We start from the raw sequence: 16,260 nt of genomic DNA on the forward strand, positions 1-16,260 counted from the left end.
CCCCAGCTCCTTCAATGGTAACCAGGCAGGATACCCTGTGGATATCCCCAACTATAGTATGATGGTAACCAGCCAGATTACCATGTGGATACCCCCAGCAATAGCATGATGGTAACGTGTCAGGTTACTGTGTGGATATACCCAACAAGAGCATGATGGTAACCAGGCAGGTTAGCGTGTAGATATACCCAACAAGAGCATGATGATAACCAGGCAGGTTACCGTGTGGATCGATGTCCCCAACTATAGCATGATGGTAACCAGGCAGGATACCCTGTGGATATCCCCAACTATAGTATGATGGTAACCAGCCAGGTTACCATGTGGATACCCCCAACAATAGCATGATGGTAACGTGTCAGGTTACTGTGTGGATATACCCAACAAGAGCATGATGGTAACCAGGCAGGTTAGCGTGTAGATATACCCAACAAGAGCATGATGGTAACCAGGCAGGTTACCGTGTGGATATACCCAACAAGAGCATGATGGTAACCAGGCAGGATACCGTGTGAAAATCCCCAACTATAGTATGTTGGTAACCAGGCAGGTTACCATGTGGATACCACCAACAATAGCATGATGGTAACGTGCCAGGTTACTGTGTGGATATACCCACCAAGAGCATGATGGTAACCAGGCAGGTTACCGTGTGGATCGATGTCCCCAACTATAGCATGATGGTAACCAGGCAGGATACCGTGTGGAAATCCCCAACTATAGTATGATGGTAACCAGGCAGGTTACCATGTGGATACCCCCAACAATAGCATGATGGTAACGTGCCAGGTTACTGTGTGGATATACCGAACAAGAGCATGATGGCAACCAGGCAGGTGACCGTGTGGATCGATGTCCCCAACTATAGCATGATGGTAACCCGCCAGGTTACCGTGTGGATATCCCCAACTATAGCATGATGGTAATCAGGCAGGTTACCGGGTGGATATCCCCAACTATAGCATGATGGTAACCAAGCATTACCGTGTAGATATCCCCAACTATAGCATGATGGTAACCAGGCAGGTTACCGTGTGGATATCCCCAACTATAGCATGATGGTAACCAGGCAGGCTACCGTGTGGATATCCCCAACTATAGCATGATGGTAACCAGGCAGGCTACCGTGTGGATATCCTCAACAATAGCATGATGGTAACCAGGCAGGCTACCGTGGGGATATACCCAACATTAGCATGATGGTAACCAGCCAGGTTATCATGTCGATATCCCCAACAATAGCATGATTGTAACCAGCCAGGCTACCATGTGGATATCCCCAACAATAGCATGATGGTAACCTGCCAGGTTAGTGTGGATACCAGCAATAGCATGATGGTAACCTGCCAGGCTACTGTGTGGATATCTCCAACAATAGCATGATGGTAACCAGCCAGGCTACCATGTGGATATCTCCAACAATATCATGATGGTAACCAGCCAGGTTACCGTGTGGATATCCCCAACAATTGCATTATGGTAACCAGGCAGGTTACTGTGTGGATATCCCCAACAACAGCATGATGGTAACCAGGCAGGTTAATGTGTGGATATCCCCAACAATAGAAAAATGGTAACCAACCAGGTTACCGACATCCACACGACATGGAGGACACGTTTCAGCTTTTGCTTGGTTTCCAAGATGGTGAGAAATAAACTCCCGAAAGATGGGCTACAGGAAGGATTCGAAATATCGAAACGATTTAGACAGCTTTATTGTGTTGTACCCACAACTTCAGACTTGAACAGAAAACATCGTTAAAAGTAAAATAAATGTTTTGGAAATGGTGAAACTGAGCCTGTGGATCTAAACAACGACAACATCTGTGTACTTCAAATTCCAACATGCGAGGTTAGACAATCTTGTCTCAAAGTTTCATCCAAACTCCTTTTCCTTCTCTCAATGACGCCACTGGCAAACGATGGGCCTTCCTCTGGCATTGGCAAACGATGGGCCTTCCTCTGGCATTGGCAAACGATGGGCCTTCCTCTGGCATTGGCAAATGATGGGCCTTCCTCTGGCATTGGCAAACGATGGGCCTTCCTCTGGCATTGGCAAACGATGGGCCTTCCTCTGGCATTGGCAAACGATGGGCCTTCCTCTGGCATTGGCAAACGATGGGCCTTCCTCTGGCATTGGCAAACGATGGGCCTTCCTCTGGCATTGGCAAACGATGGGCCTTCCTCTGGCATTGGCAAACGATGGGCCTTCCTCTGGCATTGGCAAACGATGGGCCTTCCTCTGGCATTGGCAAACGATGGGCCTTCCTCTGGCATTGGCAAACGATGGGCCTTCCTCTGGCATTGGCAAACGATGGGCCTTCCTCTGGCATTGGCAAACGATGGGCCTTCCTCTGGCATTGGCAAACGATGGGCCTTCCTCTGGCATTGGCAAACGATGGGCCTTCCTCTGGCATTGGCAAACGATGGGCCTTCCTCTGGCATTGGCAAACGATGGGCCTTCCTCTGGCATTGGCAAACGATGGGCCTCCCTATGCTACAGGCAAATGTCTGACGATGTTCAAAAACAATCATATTGAACTTGTCTTGTGCAACAGAGAAAAAGGTTTCTTAAGTCGACACAAATGAGTCAATTCTCATTTCATAACTTTACACGAGTCTAAAACCACGGTCCTTTGACATGTATCAGAGACAACCCAAAAAAGTAGCACGTAACTAAACACCACCAACATGGGCCAAAACACTCCATTCCAAACTCATGTCAGGTAACTCCAAATGTCTGCATTCAAGTTTTTCAGCATGAACAATAGAATAAGCACAAAGATCCTTGGAATCAATATTTATTTTCTGATATAATCTTTGGGTTGACTCACTTCCTTCAAGCCCCCATAGTTGTTTACTCCAGGTCTCAACGACCCTTCCACATCACACTCAAAGCAGGCACCGGTCCAGGAAATGAATTGTGTGTCGGCGAATACATTCTGATACCCAAATGCCAATTTCCATTTATTTATTGTAGTAAAGGAAGAAAAACGTAGGTGGTGTAATGGTTCGTCATGAAACTTCACCAGGCATGATACTATAAGACAGTGGTTCCCAAACCCATGGCCACGACTCAAATGAGGGTCACGAGGATGTTCCTGAGGGTCACGGGACGGTCTCAAAAAAAGAAATATTACAGTGTTATAAGGGGAGTACTTCACTGGCACAATATGAAGGATAATTGAAATAGTAATTAAAGTAGAATAGTTGTGGATAATATAGCATCTATATACGTTTAATATAATAATGTTCGAGTCCGTTCACGTCCAATACTCGTGCGTCAAGCAGACCAGCGAGGAGCCTGTTGTTAAGTCGCACTCTTATCTGAATGCGATATTATAGATGGCGTGTAACTTTAGCGTTTTGAGCTTAATTATCAAATGCAGTTTTTATTCGTTACACGTTTTTATTTAAATTACAAATGTTTTATTTGGATTCATTCATAATTGTTCCAGATGAGTTTTATCATTGGAGTTTATTTTATTTTATTCTGTTGCCAAAATTTCTTTTGTATTCTGAATCATTCAAGAATGTACTAGAAATCCAATTTTCCGCATTTAAGAAATTTGATTTTATCATATGTCGACAGTTCACAATCTGACAGTCGTGCTTTCACTTGTTTACTGGAGGCTGAGATCTAGTAACTACAAACAAAGAAAGTTTTGCCTGCATCTTACTTGTCTTTATTTACGTGCGGTGTTTGATGAGTGTTACTGTGTGTGGAGTCGAATAATATAATCATGAATAATAATTAACTTTACAATTGCTTATTTTTAACTTTTTGAACAATTTACAATGTTTTCGAAAATGTTATAATTTATAACTTTTCATTCCAAGTCTGGTCTTTAACTGGAGAAATGGCCCAAAGTAAAACACAACTGCAGTATGAATCTATGAAGGAAAACAAATTCAAGCGTCATTTGCGTTCAGTTCATCCAAACTTTGTTGAAAAGCCACTAAGTTACTGAGAGGACAAAGAAGAACAGGTAAAACGAGTGTCGAATTGATGCTCCCTCGAGTTCAGCCTTTTCTCTGTAGAAAGCTTCCTTGGTATCCTTTGAAGTGGCGTGGTATATTACAAGATGCAAAAATCCCCATAACATTGGAGAGGAGCTGGTGAAGCCAGCAGCAGTGGCAATGGTGAAAACTGTTTGCGGAGCAGATGTTGACAAGAAGATTGAATCGGTACCACTTTCTGACAATAGCAACAGACGTGAAATTGATCTCATTTCAGATGGTTTTCGGCTCAACTGATTGTGGCACTGAAAAAAGCAGGAAATTTTTCGTTGCAAACGGATGAATAAGTAGACATTGCAGATGATGCTCAATTTATGGTTTTTGTAAGGTACAGAAATGAAGACGACATTCTAGAAGAATTTCTTTTCTGCAATGCCCTGTCAAGTACCACCACTGGAGAAGACATCTTTAATATGATGAACAATTTTTTCAGAAAACATGATCGAGGCAAGTTGAATTGTTTGGCTGTGTGCACTGACGGAGCTCCATCTATGATGGGAAGTCGTTTGGGTTTTGTTACTCGTGTTAAAGCAGAAAACCCTTATATAATAATTCACTGTTTCTTACATCGGGAAAACCTTGCCACTCAACGTTTGTAACCGGACCTCCATGTAGTTCTCAATAATGCTATCCAAATTGTGAATATTGTCAAGGCCACCAATTTTTGCCTCAATAATGTCAAGTTTCCCCTTCCCAAGCCCTCTCCCTCCCAAAGATCTCCCGATGTCCCTGCTATAAAATGTTGTGCTTGTGTGCTTCCCTCTCTCTCCTCATCTTGTCTCCCGCACCCTTTATTGTATGTTTTGTGTGTCCGTTTATTTTGTGTGATTAATGTTAGCTCTTACATGAGCCTCGATCTTGTATACAAAAAAAAAGAAAAAAAAAAGTCCAGGGCTTTAAACTCATGCATTTTCCATAAAATGTGTGAAGAGATGGGATCACATCACCAGGTCTTGCTGTTCCACTCTGATGTTCGTTGGCTCTCTCGATGGAATATTCTCGGATGAGTTATTGAACTAAAAACGGAAATTGCCATTTTTTTATGTGAGAAGAGACATGCACTGGCAGACTGCTTTAAAGATGCTGCTTGGCTGGCAAAGCTTGCCCATTTAGGTGACATCTTAATGCACCTGAATGAACTGAATTCAGACATGCAGGGCCGTAATCATACCAGGATGGACATAGGTGAAAAAAATTCCTTATTCAAGAAAAACCTTGCTCTTTGGAAAGAAAAACTGTCTAAAGGAAAAATGGCTGTCTATCCAGAACTGAGTGCTGTGCTGGAAGATGCATCGGAAAATCCCTTGTTGACGGTCAAAAGTATTTTCGAAGATCATCTGTAGAACCTTCAGGAAGAGATGGACAGGTATTTTCCAGAAAACGTCGACCTCAAGAAGCATAGTTGGATCAGAAATGTGTAAAATGTGGACGTCAGTGAAGTCGGAGAAGAGATTCCGGGATTTCAATAAGAACTTATATAACTCCAGGAAAACCATGTGCCAAAGCAATGCTTTGAAAAGCTCCCGTATTCGAAATTTTGGACCCAACTTGAGGATAAGCCCATTCTGACTCGGAGGCTGAAAAAGCTTTCTCCCTTTTCCAACAATATATCTCTGTGAATAAGGATTTTCAGGTCTTGTTGCAATCAAGACTAAAGCAAGGACAAGTGGATCAAGTGGATCAAGTGGATCAAGCACGTGGACCCTCAGCATGACTTGCGTTGTGCTGTGTCCATCAACATAAAAGCAAACTTCGAGGAGCTTAACCACAACATGAAGCAGTATCACGTTAGCCACTGAGAAAATCTTTGTGTAAAAAAAGTCTCATTTTCATGTAAATTTGTTTTTCATTTTGTCCAATTAAAACCTCTTTGAAAATCATTATGTGTTGGTAATTAATTCAATAAAACGATATGAATAAACACAACGTATCAAAATGATAGGTCAATCTGCATGTGCAGCATTTAGAGTCGCCAGGCCAGGACAAGATTGTATTCAGGGTCGCCACCAAAAAAGTTTGGGAACCACTGCTTTAAGACTTCGTATTAAAGTTGCTTCCTTGCTTGACGCTCACATTTACCAAGAATAGAGCATGAGCATTTGATGTGACTACAGTACAAACTTTGATGGGCCGACTTCTGCGTTGAAGTCCCTTGTCAGGACACCCACTATTATTATTATTATTATTATTATTATTATTATTATTAAACACTCACTTTGCACAAGACTAAAGTCCAATTTTGTTATCTATCTATAATTCCAGTAATCTCTGTGTGTTTGTTTGTTTGTACGTTTGTACGTTTGTCTGTGACCGCTGTTTCTCGACAACCACGGGTCCGATATACTTTAAACTTGCCAGGTATATTGCTGGGGACCCGAGGATGTGCCTTTTCAAGGTTTCATATTAATCGGACAATTACTTACCGAGCTATGTCCAAAAAACGATTCAACCAATCAGAGAGCAGCGAGCTATCGCGTGTGCCGAACGTGGCGGACACACTCTGCCTCGGATGGCACATTTGAGAGCGTATTCATTTATTTCACGTTTGCAAACTATGTTGGCGCTATGTTGGCGTTAAACTATGTTTTAAAACTAATAAAAACCCCGGGGGGATTGTCACTGTACTCGCAAGCCGTTCGCCGTTCGCTTTGGCGTTGCGAATGGACCAAAACATTTCATGCACCAAACCATTTCATGTAAAGCGTTCGCCGTTCGCTTTGGCGTTGCGAATGGACCAAAACATTTCATGGACCAAACCATTTCATGTAAATAGAGGGGGGGATATAATTTTAGATATAGATATAGTACGGGCATGCCCTAGTAAAGCAAATGTCTATAATATTAAAAATTGTAAAAAAACGAGTCTTGTATCATCATCAGTCACGGATGAAGGCCATTTTTGATAATCCTCTAGTATAGAACACCCAACTAATAGTGTTGAGGTTAGTGGTTGGAAGTTTATGAGGGAAGCGTCATGGTATACCTAACAATCTTCAGGAATGTTTCGGTATACCATGCCGGTATGCTTCAGGACAACCTATCCAAGGGAGCTACCATCGAAAAAAAAAAAGATTAGTGAGCGGTAAAATAAGTTTATGGAGAATGGTACCATCCTGCAGAGGAAGGGGGAAGGCCGGCCAAGCACAAGTGAAGAGGATGTTGAACACGATGGTGAGTGATCTTCGAATGATCTTGACAATAAAACGGAGAAATGTTCTTTCACATGCAGCAATCCGCACCGTTGTGTTCCATTTCATTTTTTTTTTTGTTACCGTTTAAATTTGAAACGGTAACTTTTGGACACTGTGAATGTAGAAATCAGCAAAGCAGCAGAGACACGAACAAGGAGCCTTACAAAAGGACTACTTTTAAATATACCTTAAAACTACCTTAAAATACTCTGCAAAGCCTATTTTTTTTTTAAATCGTTGAACTGGTTTGAACAAGTAAATCTGCTGGTGAACTGTACAGGGTAAAGTGTCCGCCTAATGGCAAACAGCGCAGGAACAGGAGAGGATGTAGGGGTAGATTGCACCGTATCTAGCCCGACCGTGCGCGCAGAGAAGTGTCACAGCCTTGAGGCGGGACTGCTGAGGCCGGCAGGTGCGACAAGCGAGGTGGAATGGCTCAGGGAGCATCCGTCCAAAACTTATGACCGGTTCAGCTGCAGATTCAGGGGCACAGTGGCCACGACAGCGAGCCAACAGTACCGGCTGCAAAGGAGTGTTTGAAAGAAATACGCAAGTTAAAAGTGAGGAAAGATGTTGCAATAAACAAGGTCTTTACCAGAGACTAAAACGATATATACATATACATTTCATTACTAGCAGCATATACATTTCTTAGCTCTTTCACGAGCCTCGATTCAGTATACAAAAAAACAAACAAAAAAAAACAAAAAAAACCCCCATAGATGCATATCCTTCTTCACCATCAATTGTGTTGTTCAACAAGTTAAAATTGCTTTCATTCCGACGTACCATACTCTGTTACAGAGCGTCGGTGCTCCCGAAACAGATGATTGGCAAAGGTTATTCTGGGTAGTTTTCCATTGCATTCCCAGCAGTAATCACAGCAGGAATTTGTTCAGGGTCTGGCGATAGCTCGCCTACTCTTTGCGAAGGACACTGTGGGGTCTTTAACGCCACAAACTAATGTCGGCAGAGTCGACGCCCACTTGAACGTACATCCGAGGGATGGCACACACATTGATGAATCTCCCTAGACTCTGTGAAACATCGGGATGACAGTTCATACCTGGGTCGAGATTTTAAACCAGACCAGACAGCTTTGAGATGAGTTCCTCTAGGCACAAGTTCAATATGGACGTAAAACAAATCTGCAAATTTATGACAAAATTGCATTTTAAAAAACATTTGTAATAAAAGAAGAACTAGAATGACAATGACGTCACAACATCAACCAATATGCCTCCACCCACATTATTACGTCATTATAATACATTACAATACGTCAGTTCTCAAGTTATCATATTTTTACTCGACATGACTTCTGACCTTTGACCCCGTCAACCCCAACATCTAATCAGTTAATGTTTACATCATTATACATATGTAAACATTTAGAATTAGATCCCTTTAGCCGTTCTCAAGTTATAGACCTATTACAGACATCTTTGACCTCTTGACTCCAAAATCTAATCATTTAATCTTTACTGCATTATACATACCTGTACCAAGTTTGAATTAGATCACTTCAGCCGTTCTCAAGTTATAGACCTATTACAAACTTTGATATTTGTCCTCTTGACCCCAAGCTCTAATCAGTTCATCTTTACCTCATTATACATAATTGTACCAAATTTGGTCAGAATCCCATCACTGGTTCCCAAGTTATCATGGTAACAGGATTTTTGCCTAACATGACCTCTGACCTTGGTAACCAGGTACCTTGGTAACCTTGCCCTTTGACACCATGACCCCAAAATCTAATCAGTTCATCTTTACCTCATTATACATAATTGTACCAAATTTGGTCAGAATCCTTTCACTGGTTCACAAGTTATCACGGCAACAGGATTTTTACCAAACATGACCTCTGACCTTGGTAACCAGGTACCTTGGTAACCTTGCCCTTTGACCTCGTGACCCCAAAATCTAATCAGTTCATTCTTACCTCATTATACATAATTGTACCAAATTTGGTCAGAATCCCATCACTGGTTCACAAGTTATCGTGGTAACAAGATTTTTGCCTAACATGACCTCTGACCTTGGTATCCAGGTACGTTGGTAACCTTGCCCTTTGACCTCATTACCCCAAAAACTAATCAGTTAATCTTTACCTCATTATACATAATTGTACCAAATTTGGTCAGAATCCCATCACTGGTTCACAAGTTATCGTGGTAACAGGATTTTTACCTAACATGACGTCTGACCTTGGTAACCAGGTACCTTGGTAACCTTGCCTTTTTACCTCATGACCCCAAACGCTAATCAGTTCATCTTTACCTCATTATACATAATTGTACCAAATTTGGTCAGAATCCCATCACTGGTTCACAAGTTATCATGGTAACAGGATTTTTGCCTAACATGACCTCTGACCTTGGTAACCAGGTACCTTGGTAACCTTGCCCTTTGACCTCGTGACGCCAAAATCTAATCAGTTCATCTTTACCTCATTATACATAATTGTACCAAATTTGGTCAGAATCCCATCACTGGTTCCCAAGTTATCACGGTAACAGGATTTTTGCCTAACATGACATGTGACCTTGGTAACCAGGTACTTGGGTAACCTTGCCCTTTGACCTCATGACCCCAAAATCTAATCAGTTCATCTTTACCTCATGATACATAACTGTACCAAATTTGGTCAGAATCCCATCACTGGTTCCCAAGTTATCACGGTGACAGGATTTTTGCCTAACATGACCCCTGACCTTTGTAACCAGGTACCTTGGTAACCTTGCCCTTTGACCTCGTGACCCCAAAATCTAATCAGTTCATCTATACCTCATTATACATAATTGTACCAAATTTGGTCAGAATCCCATCACTGGTTCCCAAGTTATCACGGTAACAGGATTTTTGCCTAACATGACCTCTGACCTTGGTAACCAGGTACCTTGGTAACCTTGCCCTTTGACTCCATGACCCCAAAATCTAATCAGTTCATCTTTACCTCATTATACATAATTGTACCAAATTTGGTCAGAATCCTATCACTGGTTCACAAGTTATCACGGTAACAGGATTTTTACCAAACATGACCTCTGACCTTGGTAACCAGGTACCTTGGTAACCTTGCCCTTTGACCTCGTGACCCCAAAATCTAATCAGTTCATCTTTACCTCATTATACATAATTGTACCAAATTTGGTCAGAATCCCATCACTGGTTCCCAAGTTATCATGGTAACAGGTTTTTTTTAACCAAACATGACCTCTGACCTTGGTAACCAGGTACCTTGGTAACCTTTCCCTTTTATCTCGTGACCCCAAAATCTAATCAGTTCATCTTTACCTCATTATACATAAATGTTCCAAATTTGGTCAGAATCCCATCACTGGTTCACAAGTTATCGTGGTAACAGGATTTTTACCTAACATGACATCTGACCTTGGTAACCAGGTACCTTGGTAACCTTGCCTTTTGACCTCATGACCCCAAACGCTAATCAGTTTATCTTTACCTCATTATACATAATTGTACCAAATTTGGTCAGAATCCCATCACTGGTTCACAAGTTATCGTGGTAACAGGATTTTTGCCTAACATGACCTCTGACCTTGGTACCCAGGTACCTTGGTAACCTTGCCCTTTGACCTCGTGACCCCAAAATCTAATCAGTTCATCTTTACCTCATTATACATAACTGTACCAAATTTGGTCAGAATCCCATCACTGGTTCACAAGTTATCGCAGTAACAGGGTTTTTGCCTAACATGACCTCTGACCTTGGTAACCAGGTACTTGGGTAACCTTGCCCTTTTACCTCATGACCCCAAAATCTAATCAGTTCATCGTTACCTCATGATACATAAGTTTACCAAATTTGGTCAGAATCCCATCACTGGTTCCCAAGTTATCATGGTAACAGATTTTTTGCCTAACATAACCTCTGACCTTGGTAACCAGGTACCTTGGTAACCTTGCCCTTTGACCTCATGACCCCAAAATCTAATCAGTTAATCTTTACCTCATTATACATAATTGTACCAAATTTGGTCAGAATCCCATCACTGGTTCACAAGTTATCGTGGTAACAGTATTTTTGCCTAACATGACCTCTGACCTTGGTATCCAGGTACGTTGGTAACCTTGCCCTTTGACCTCATGACCCCAAAAACTAATCAGTTAATCTTTACTTCATTATACATAATTGTACCAAATTTGGTCAGAATCCCATCACTGGTTCACAAGTTATCGTGGTAACAGGATTTTTACCTAACATGACGTCTGACCTTGGTAACCAGGTACCTTGGTAACCTTGCCTTTTGACCTCATGACCCCAAACGCTAATCAGTTCATCTTTACCTCATTATACATAATTGTACCAAATTTGGTCAGAATCCCATCACTGGTTCCCAAGTTATCACGGTAACAGGATTTTTGCCTAACATGACATGTGACCTTGGTAACCAGGTCTAATCAGTTAATCTTTACCTCATTATACATAATTGTACCAAATTTGGTCAGAATCCCATCACTGGTTCACAAGTTATCGTGGTAACAGGATTTTTACCTAACATGACGTCTGACCTTGGTAACCAGGTACCTTGGTAACCTTGCCTTTTGAACTCATGACCCCAAACGCTAACCAGTTCATCTTTACCTCATTATACATAATTGTACCAAATTTGGTCAGAATCCCATCACTGGTTCCCAAGTTATCACGGTAACAGGATTTTTGCCTAACATGACCTCTGAGCTTTGTAACCAGGTACCTTGGTAACCTTGCCCTTTGACCTCGTGACCCCAAAATCTAATCAGTTCATCTTTACCTCATTATACATAATTGTACCAAATTTGGTCAGAATCCCATCACTGGTTCCCAAGTTATCACGGTAACAGGTTTTTTGCCTAACATGACCTCTGACCTTGGTAACCAGGTACCTTGGTAACCTTGCCCTTTGACCTCATGACCCCAAAATCGAATCACTTCATCTTTACCTCATTATACATAGCTGCACCAAGTTTGACTAAGATCCGTCAGTCGTTCTCAAATTATCGCAGTAACGAAAACCTATCACGGACGGACAACCTGAAATCATAATGCCTCCGGCGACTACGTGGGCTTCTGCCAAGTCTTCAGTAATGAAGGTAATTGTTCAAGTACAAGGAATGAAGCCAAAACTTCACAATGAAGGGAAAAGAAACCGAAACAAACCTGGGAATGGCAGTTCAGCACTGGGTGAGAAATCCGTCGCACATAGTGTTCTCGGACACACCGCTCCACACAACCCTTCCTGCAGACTTCCCATCCTGAAGCTTTCCACACGTTTTCTTTGGCAAGAAACAACAACCAGAACAGCAAAGATGGAGTACTGAACCACCACAACATTCCAGGCTCTGGACTCTTGTGGTATAACCTTCAAAATTCGGGCTGATGGACAGGTGCAGAAGTACCGATCACAGACGACGAGCTCCGAGCTTCGAGTAAATGTGACCGATTGTTCAAACTCACAAAGTGAGACAAATGAGGAGTTTGGTTCTTCTGAGACTCCCGAGTAGAGATTTCAAGTTCGTAGACCGAAATCGAGCAATTCCTCCTGGCCTTGTCATTTGGTTAGCAACCCTGACCTGTCTGTTTCTCAAGCAAATAGTTCAAACCTTTCTATTTATCCAAGCACAAGCTATATTTTAGGTTTATGAGTTTTAGACAATTTCCTTCCTTAAACATCCTTGCTCCTCCCAAAACGAAACCCACAAATTCCTGAACTGTAAAATGTTCACTCCTGCTGTGGGTTTTAATGTGAATTATATCCGCCATTGTCAGGATTGTTGGCTTTAGCTCGATTGTTTAAAAATCTAATTGACAAGAGAGATCAAGTCCTGATGTGGAATAAAATCAACGCATGACATTCATATCATGACATTCAAATCATGACATGACATTCAATCTCCTTATGTGGAGAGGGAAACGATAAATATTTAATGATGAAATGTGAGAAATGTCCAGAGGTCGCACGAGCAAGAAGTATTCATACCTTGGGCCTGGTTCGGCCTCGATGCAGCTTGCCGGTATAATCAGATCTACTCCAGGACAGGTCTTTGTTCGTGCAACTTGTTCCTCAAACAGAAAACAGTTGTGGTTAGTTTGTGGAACTACTTTGCCACTGCAAACCTTGTGGGTGACAGATTCTCAGGGAATACAATTCTAAGGTTGAAGCGTTATGATTTTTCCCTCCCCAAAACCCCAAACTCTCAATTGTTTATTCATTATGAAAACTAGCAACGGTACACGCCCTATGGGCGGGGCTCCAATTGGGAGGCCCAAATGAAAAGGCAAAATATCAGAAATTGAAGGCTTTTTTTTATTTTAAACGATTTATATAAACATACGTTAAATCATATCACTCGCAAATCATCAAAATTTAAACAGTATTTGTAGAATTTCAATAAAAGCCACATCACTGTTCATATCGGTAAATATTATTCCATCGTGTTTGGAAAAACTGGAAAATTGGAAAAACAATACACCCTATTTTACTCCAGGGGGTCCCAGGATTACCCACCCAAAATATCGTTGTGATCGGTTCATCCGTTTTTGCGGTACCTGGGAACAGACAGACAGACAGAGGAACATTTGGTGAATTATAGTAAGACTCGCAGAAGTACCCAGCATTGCCGGGTGGGGAAGGGGAGGGGAGGGGGCAGGCAGGGGAGGGGAGGGGGGGAAGTGGAGGGGGAGGGGGAGGAGGGGGGAGGGGGTGAAGGGGGAGGGGGAGGTGAAGGGAGGGGGGAGGGGAAGGGGAGGGGAGAGGAGAGGCAGGAGAGGTAGGGGAGTGGCTCACATTTCTGAATGAATGTGGCTCACATTTGAGTGAATGTGGCTCATGTTTCTGAGTGAATGTGGCTCACATTTGAGTGAATGTGGCTCACGTTTCTGAGTGAATGTGACTTACGTTTGAGTGAATGTGGCTCACGTTTCTGAGTGAATGTGGCTCACGTTTCTGAGTTAAGTGTGATGCCGATCAGGAAGAAGAAGAAGAAGCTGTACTACCAAATTCGTACACTTCCGGAATTGTTTGATTTATTTGTATTCAAATGTCTGGTAATTGTTTTGTATTTATTTATGCGAATGTGTACTTGTATATGACTATCATTAAATTAAAAAGGCTTCGGCACTATCGAGGGATTTTTTTTTTTTAACTCAAAAAAACCAACTTTCTTTTCAATTTTTTGTTTTGTTTTGTTTGCCTACATCACTCCCAGGCCCTCACTGATGAACCTCTGAAAGTTTGATGAAGATCTGTTCAGCCATCTCTGAATAAAACGCGGACACACACACAGACAACTCGCGTTTATATATATATATATAAATCGGGATTTAAATTTAATTCAAAAATTGATCCAGACGTCTATTCTCTTTCAAACATTCAAACCGACAGAGGTAGTTATTTATCACAACATCTGTAGAATTTCACCCTTTTACTCAACTCCGTTTCGCTGTTATTTGGTGGAGCAAAAGGTCAACTGAGATTTATAGATATTTAGATAATTCAAACATTATAAATAATTAAATATAAGGAGATTGAGAGAATGAAAACAAATGAACTTTATTCTCAAGCCAGAATTCCATCTTTACAATTACAAATCAGATACGCTGGGAGCACATTTCCGTTATTGAATATTACATTTTAAGACGTCACTTGAATACTTGGGGTTTACATTTTGGATGAGTTTCCATACTTCACCAATACCCGTCCAATTACAAGGCCCATCAAACATTGGCAGCCCAATTTCATACTAACAACAAGGTACAACTGTATTGTTGAGGTTTTTAGAACCCTCACTTTGTAAATAAATAATCACTTCTTGTAAATATTCCATCATTTAAAAGGTCAAAGGTCGCACCCATAGTTAGGCCATATGCAACACATCGGACATATATCCTTAGTATGTGTTTCAGATAGGCTGTGTTCCCAATAGTTGAATCTGCGTTGCATTAATTAAATAAGATAGGCCCCATTCCGTCCATTTTGCCAGTCTCTCTCTCCAAATTGTGTTACGCGCCTCTGCTCGCCACCTCGCCCAACAGCGTTCGCTGCCTCGCTCCAAACGCCATTACACACACGGTCAAGCTTGGAGAAGAAGGGGGCGGAGCGCCAAGAACGAGGCATGGGCCTGTCAACGAGCCGTCAGTGGCGGAGCCGGTGAGCCCTCGCTATCCAACCAGGGCTGAGGTGAGCTCATTGGTGGGCGTGTCTCTATGAAGAGCGCATTGATTTCAAAGCGCGTTACATAAGCGCAAGCGCGAGGACTGCTTTACGGACTGCGCGAGGAGAGCTCGAGTATCACAAACTTGTGCAGGGGACTGTTGCTATTGAGAGAACAGCGCGGAGATGGCGGATGATAAGAACACTGCGCAGAGTATCGCTTGGAACCATCGTTTGATACGAACTTCTGTTTGATACGGACCCTGATTGATCGGGAGAGAGAGAGCGTTCGGCACGCTATACGTACGCGGCATTGCAGCCCTCGCATATGTAAGGTCCGGTCACGCGCCAACAACACGCGAAGCTGCCTGCCGTTCTTCGCCCGTGGACCCGGAGCCTGGACGGAGCCTACCTGCCTGGACCCATCTGCCTGGACCTTCCTCCCCTACCAGCTACCATCCCGTGTAAGTCTGTCTGTTTGTCCGGGGTTGTAAGTAAGACTGTATAGATAAGCTTTCCCTGTGTCCTTTTGTTTCTCCTTTCTTGTACATGCTTTCGTTTCCTCTTCTTTGGGTCTTGTAAATAATTAATAAACCCACTCTTTGTTCTTCCATTACTCTGGTTTCCTCTTATTCGATCGTTCGCGTCCTTTCTTTCAATTGAGTACCTGTGGCACGATTTGGAAACCGCTCAGGATCGGGTTTAGTTTTATTGTAAACGACTCGGGCCGCGGATTGCTAACCGCTCGGCAATTTCCATCTTGTCCGTGGTTCGAGCAGGAGTTATTTCCTTGCTCGCGGTCGGGGTTAGTAAGTATGTATTTGGGATTTCATTGACCAATCACCCAAGCTAATTCCGACCGGGAAGAGCGTCATAATCTCCAGGATTGG

The sequence above is a fragment of the Myxine glutinosa genome, chromosome 4 (assembly GCF_964187855.1).
Source record: "Myxine glutinosa chromosome 4, kmMyxGlut1.1, whole genome shotgun sequence".
NCBI lineage: Eukaryota > Metazoa > Chordata > Myxini > Myxiniformes > Myxinidae > Myxine > Myxine glutinosa.